This window comes from Rutidosis leptorrhynchoides, chromosome 4 (genome assembly GCF_046630445.1).
Source record: "Rutidosis leptorrhynchoides isolate AG116_Rl617_1_P2 chromosome 4, CSIRO_AGI_Rlap_v1, whole genome shotgun sequence".
In the NCBI taxonomy this organism is placed as follows: Eukaryota; Viridiplantae; Streptophyta; class Magnoliopsida; order Asterales; family Asteraceae; genus Rutidosis; species Rutidosis leptorrhynchoides.
Genome location: NC_092336.1, coordinates 451,826,419 through 451,832,580, shown reverse-complemented (window position 1 = coordinate 451,832,580; position 6,162 = coordinate 451,826,419).

Below are 6,162 nucleotides of genomic sequence, written 5' to 3'. Positions count from 1 at the left end.
AAATCTAATATTTTTGGGATGAGAATACATGCAGGTTTTATAAATGATTTACAAAATAGACACAAGTACGTGAAACTACATTCTATGGTTGAATTATCGAAATCGAATATGCCCCTTTTTATTAAGTCTGGTAATCTAAGAATTAGGGAACAGACACCCTAATTGACGCGAATCCTAAATATAGATCTATTGGGCCTAACAAACCCCATCCAAAGTACCGGATGCTTTAGTACTTCAAAATTTATATCATATCCGAAGGGTGTCCCGTAATGATGGGGATATTCTTATATATGCATCTTGTTAATGTCGGTTACCAGGTGTTCACCATATGAATGATTTTTATCTCTATGTATGGGATGTGTATTGAAATATGAAATCTTGTGGTCTATTGTTACGATTTGATATATATAGGTTAAACCTATAACTCACCAACATTTTTGTTGACGTTTAAAGCATGTTTATTCTCAGGTGAATACTAAGAGCTTCTGCTGTTGCATACTAAAATAAGGACAAGATTTGGAGTCCATGTTTGTATGATATTGTGTAAAAACTGCATTCAAGAAACTGATTTCGATGTAACATATTTGTATTGTAAACCATTATGTAATGGTCGTGTGTAAACAGGATATTTTAGATTATCATTATTTGATAATCTACGTAAAGCTTTTTAAACCTTTATTTATGAAATAAAGGTTATGGTTTGTTTTAAAAATGAATGCAGTCTTTGAAAAACGTCTCATATAGAGGTCAAAACCTCGCAACGAAATCAATTAATATGGAACGTTGTTAATCAATAAGAACGGGACATTTCATCATGTGCCATGTTACATAACTTTTCATTGTGCTTAACTTCTGAACATATCAAGAAAATATATTCTTGATAGTTCTATTCTCAGTGATTTAGGTAATTTGACAAAACAAATCGTACTACTACCTTTCCTTTCTACCTTGTATATTATGATAATTCGAAACTCCATACCTATGAATTCTGGACCGCTACTTGCAAAAAGTAAACAAAAGCATGAAGCTCCGAAATAGAAAAGGGGTATAAATAGTAGCAAATAAGAGAGGGCATTAACTGTGGATGACAATGATTATAGGAGACAGAAGCAGGGACATTGAAATAAAAGGGAGAACATAAAATTTAACAACAACCCAGAAATTACAAACCGTGGATATTAGTACGTTTAGCAATATAAAGACACGGGAGGATTATAAATATAATAATCCCTAGAGCATAATAGAAATAAACAGATTCTTCAGATGGGAGTTGGAAAAGAAGAACGATCATTGCGATAGTTAGAATAAGAACAAGAATCAGAACAGGGTTAAGCATTTTCATAAATCTTTTGAATTTGGGAATTGAGTATAGAAGTGGTGAAAACAAATGGAACGGAAAAGGTAAATTTATAAAGGAAATATCAGACGTAGTAATCGGGACAGATCACCGTATTTAATTAAAGAGATCTTAATTTCCATAAATCCCGAAGAATCAGATCTTATAGATCTTCAAGATTTTCTTTTAAATCCCTTGAATTCCGGAATTCAAACCTGATTACGTCAAAAGTTAAAAACAAATCTTTGCTTCTCATTTCATTCTTTGGTGAATAGCTTCATTTGTACTCTTCGAATAATCGAATTGTTTTATCCACAAAACTCAATGATGATAAAACTCTATTTATCAACTCATATTCGTCATGAAAACAATTTTATTATTAGCCATGATCACCTCACTCAAATTTTGGGACGAAATTTCTTTAACGGGTAGGTACTGTAGTGACCCGGAAATTTTCGACTAAATTTAAACCTAAATCTGTATATGATCTCGATACGATAAGCAAAGTCTATTAAACTAAGTCTCATAATGTTTGAACTATTTTCCATGAATGCATTTAACCATTGACTATGCCCGACGATTCACGAACAATTATGTATAACAAATATGTAAAACTTTAAATATAAGTATATATACATAATTAATAAATTATAATATTAGTAAATTTACAAGGTTAATTATAGATATTATATTATTATTATATTCATCATTTTTATTAATATTAATGTTGGTATTATTAATATTATCAAAATTATAATACTGAAATTAATACATTTGATTTATCCTTATTATTATTGTTAACATCATCGTTGTTATAGTTAGTAGTAAAGTTATAATGTAGTTATTATGATTAGTATTATTATTAGACATTATTAATATTATTAATGTATTAGTATCCTATTATTGTAAATATTGGTATTAGTATTTTATTAATATCATTATGAATGTTATTATTAATATTACTATGAACATTATCATTAAGTTCTATTATTATCAATATTAATACCAATATCTACATTATTATTATGTGTAATATATCGATACAGAAATTGAAACATATAACTTATTATTACTAGTACTATTATTAGATAGTATCATTAAGAATCGTTATTATAACTATCATTAATATTAATTATTATTAAACTTATTACTTATCAAAGAAACCATTAATGTTATTATTAAAATTTTCATATTATTATTACTTATTATTATTTTCATCATTATTAGTAGTATTATGATTATTATTATTTTTTTTATCATTAATATTATTAAAATTATCAAATTATTATTATTAGTATTTTTATTATTACTAGTAATATTAATTGTATTATTAATATTAATATATTATTATATTCTGTATATTTATTATTTAATAACCAAAATAATATATATACCAGCAGATTTTTTACGCGTCCCCTTTATCAGATGTATTTTTTTATTTATTTATTTTTCCTGTTTGGCTCGTGTGTTTCTGTCGACTGATTTTTCAATATGGGACAATCGATCTTATCAGCTTATTGAGGTAAATTTATTCAATTCTTTTATTTTCATTGTCATATACACATCACTTGTATCTGCTGTTAATCAATGAAATTAAAACAGAAACTGGAAGAAAAACTCCTGACGGCTTTGTCTTGGTAACTTTTAATTCAAAATTCGATTCGTTATTAAATTTCAAAAATCATAAACGCAGTAGTGTTAGAAATCACTTACTAAAACTATCTGGAAGGTTTCGAAACTCAATTCTTCCTATCGAGCTTGAATTTCGGAGTCAAAGTTGATTTATCAAAAAGTCAAACTTTTTGTTCATTGAGAAATTCAAACTCAATTCGATATTTCAGGATCAATTGAGGATTTGGAAAGTTTCTAATGGTGATTTGCAACCTATTTCATGTTATAACCTTTACCTAAATCGTTACCAATTACAAAAATCAAATTTTTTTTTTACTTACAAACAGCGACGGCTGTGCTTTATAATTTTTTTTTTCAATCCCCTTAATCACATATATTTGTTGCTATGTTGTTCTGTAAGTACTAAATTAGATTTAACAATTGTTAGTATAGTAAATGGGTGTTGGTCGATTGAATCTATGAGGAAGAGGATGAAATTACACAAATAGAATACGGGTTATAAAGGTTTCGGTTGGGTATAATTCAGAAAAGCAGTGACGGATTAATGGTTTGGTGTGTTAACGGTTGAGCGGGAGGTTGCGAGTTCGAGTCCTGTCGTGGGCAATCCTTTTTACAAAAGCTTTCATAAGGGTATACATTTTTATATTTATATTTATTGTTATTATTATTATTTTTGTTATTATTATTATTATTAATTATTATTTATGATTATTGTTATTTAGTAAAATAAGTAATAAGATTATAAATTATTATTTTTACTAGTGTTATTATTATTAAATATATTACTAATAATACTAGTATTATCATTATAATGATTAGTATCACCAATATAATTATTATTATAAGTATTATCATTATTATCATTACTTAGATTATTATTATTATTATTAGTATTATAATTACTAGTAGTTTAAATTAATACTTATAATTATTATTAGGATTGAAGAAAGTGAATTATTATTAATGTTATGATTACTAATATTATTAACATTTCAAAGTATTAACATTTAGTATTATTATTATTATTATTATTATTATTATTATTATTATTATTATTATTATTATTATTATTATTATTATTATTATTATTATTATTATTATTATTATTATTATTATTATTATTATTATTATTATTATGACTAAGATTATTATTATTATTATTATTATTATTATATTACCGTTAAAATTGTTATTATCATCATTGTTATTCGTATCTATATCAATAAAAGTATTTTTATTAAGATTTTAGAATTATCAGTATTATTAAAATAAGTATTATTATCATTATGATTGTGATAATTTATATTATTATTATTATGAAAATGATACAAAGTATTATCATTTTCATTAGTACTTGTATCATTTATGATTATTAGTATTATCATTATGTTAATAAACAAAAGATAGTTATATACAAAAAATATATTTAGTACAAAGACTTAACTATATTAATATTGTATTTATTTAAAATATATAAATTGACATATATAAGTATTAATATAAAGAATTATATCACTAATAATAATATATAGATTTATTCAATTACAGGTATACGTAATATATATATATATATATATATATATATATATATATATATATATATATATATATATATATATATATATATATATATATATATGAATAATATAGGTTCGTGAATCTGAGGCCAACCCTGCTGATGTTATGCGAGGTGTATATAAAATAGCTTATATTTTACAAGGAAATACTATTAAATATGATACAATTTTACACAAGATATTTATTTATTTATAGAATGGATATACTTAAACCTTGCTACAACACTTATAGGCAGTGTACCTAATCGTACAGTAGTGTAGTTTTTAGTAAGTGCGGTTCGTTCCACAGGGAATCTTTTTCACAAAGCTTAACGCTATATTAGTTTAAATTTATAAAAATACAAATATATATATATATATATATATATATATATATATATATATATATATAAGTAATATTATTATTATAAAGGGGGGTTTTTACCGTTTAATGACCGGTTTGTCGATTTTAAAAACTTTAGTCGCAGTTAAAACCAAATGTAAAATATTAAAAATGAATAAAAGACTTAATTTAAAGCGTAAAGTAAATAACGATAATGAAATTGCGATAAATAAAAGTGCGATAATTAAAAAGTACGATAATTAAAAGTGCAATTAAATACAATAACAATGAATAAAAGTGCGATAATTAGAAGTGCAATTAAATATAAAATAAAAGAAATTAAATATGAAATAAAAGAATTATGCTTATTTAAACTTCCGTAATCATGATGTTTGACGTGTTGATTTTAGTTTTATGCCCATGGGTTAATTGTCCTTTGTCCTGGATTATTTAATATGTCCGTCTGGTTTTTGTCCATAACAGTCCATCAGTCATAAATATAAAGTGCGAGTATCCTCGTCAAATTATCCTTATACCCGAAGTCAAATATTCCAACTAATTGGGGACTTAAACTGTAACAAGATTTTAATACTTTGTTTAATAATTACACCAGGATGTCGACTGAGTGTAACCCAATGTTTTAATACTTTGTTATCAATTATGCCAAGTGTCCTTGTACATAATTTCACCCCTGTTTTAATAATTCTAGTGACTATTAATCCATTCCCGTGTCCGGTTAAATGAACGATTATTCGTACATATAAATACCCTGCCCATCGTATCCGATTGAGTGTATATGGTTATTTATAGGGACATCTAATTGTGAATCTTTATATTAAAATTAACAAACTATCATTTAGTTAAACAAATATAAAGCCCATTAATAGCCCATAGTCTAATTTCCACAAGTGTCGTTCTTTTGTCCAAACCCCAATTATGGTACAAAGCCCAATTACTCAATTTTAATATTTTTAACCCAGCATCATGATTACTTCGGATTAAATAAGCATAATAATAACTTAGCTACGAGACATTAATGTAAAAAGGTTGAACATAACTTACAATGATTAAAAATAGCGTAGCGTTACACGGACAGAATTTCGACTTACACCCTTACAACATTTGCTAACATACCCTTATTATTAGGATTAAAATTAAAATTAAAATATAAAATATAAATATAAATATTACGTATACATATATAGAGAGAGATTGATTTTTAAGATATTTTTGCGATCAAACTGCGTTTGCTTTTATAGGGATTTGAGTCCAGGTGAGCTCCGCGAGTCGCGGCC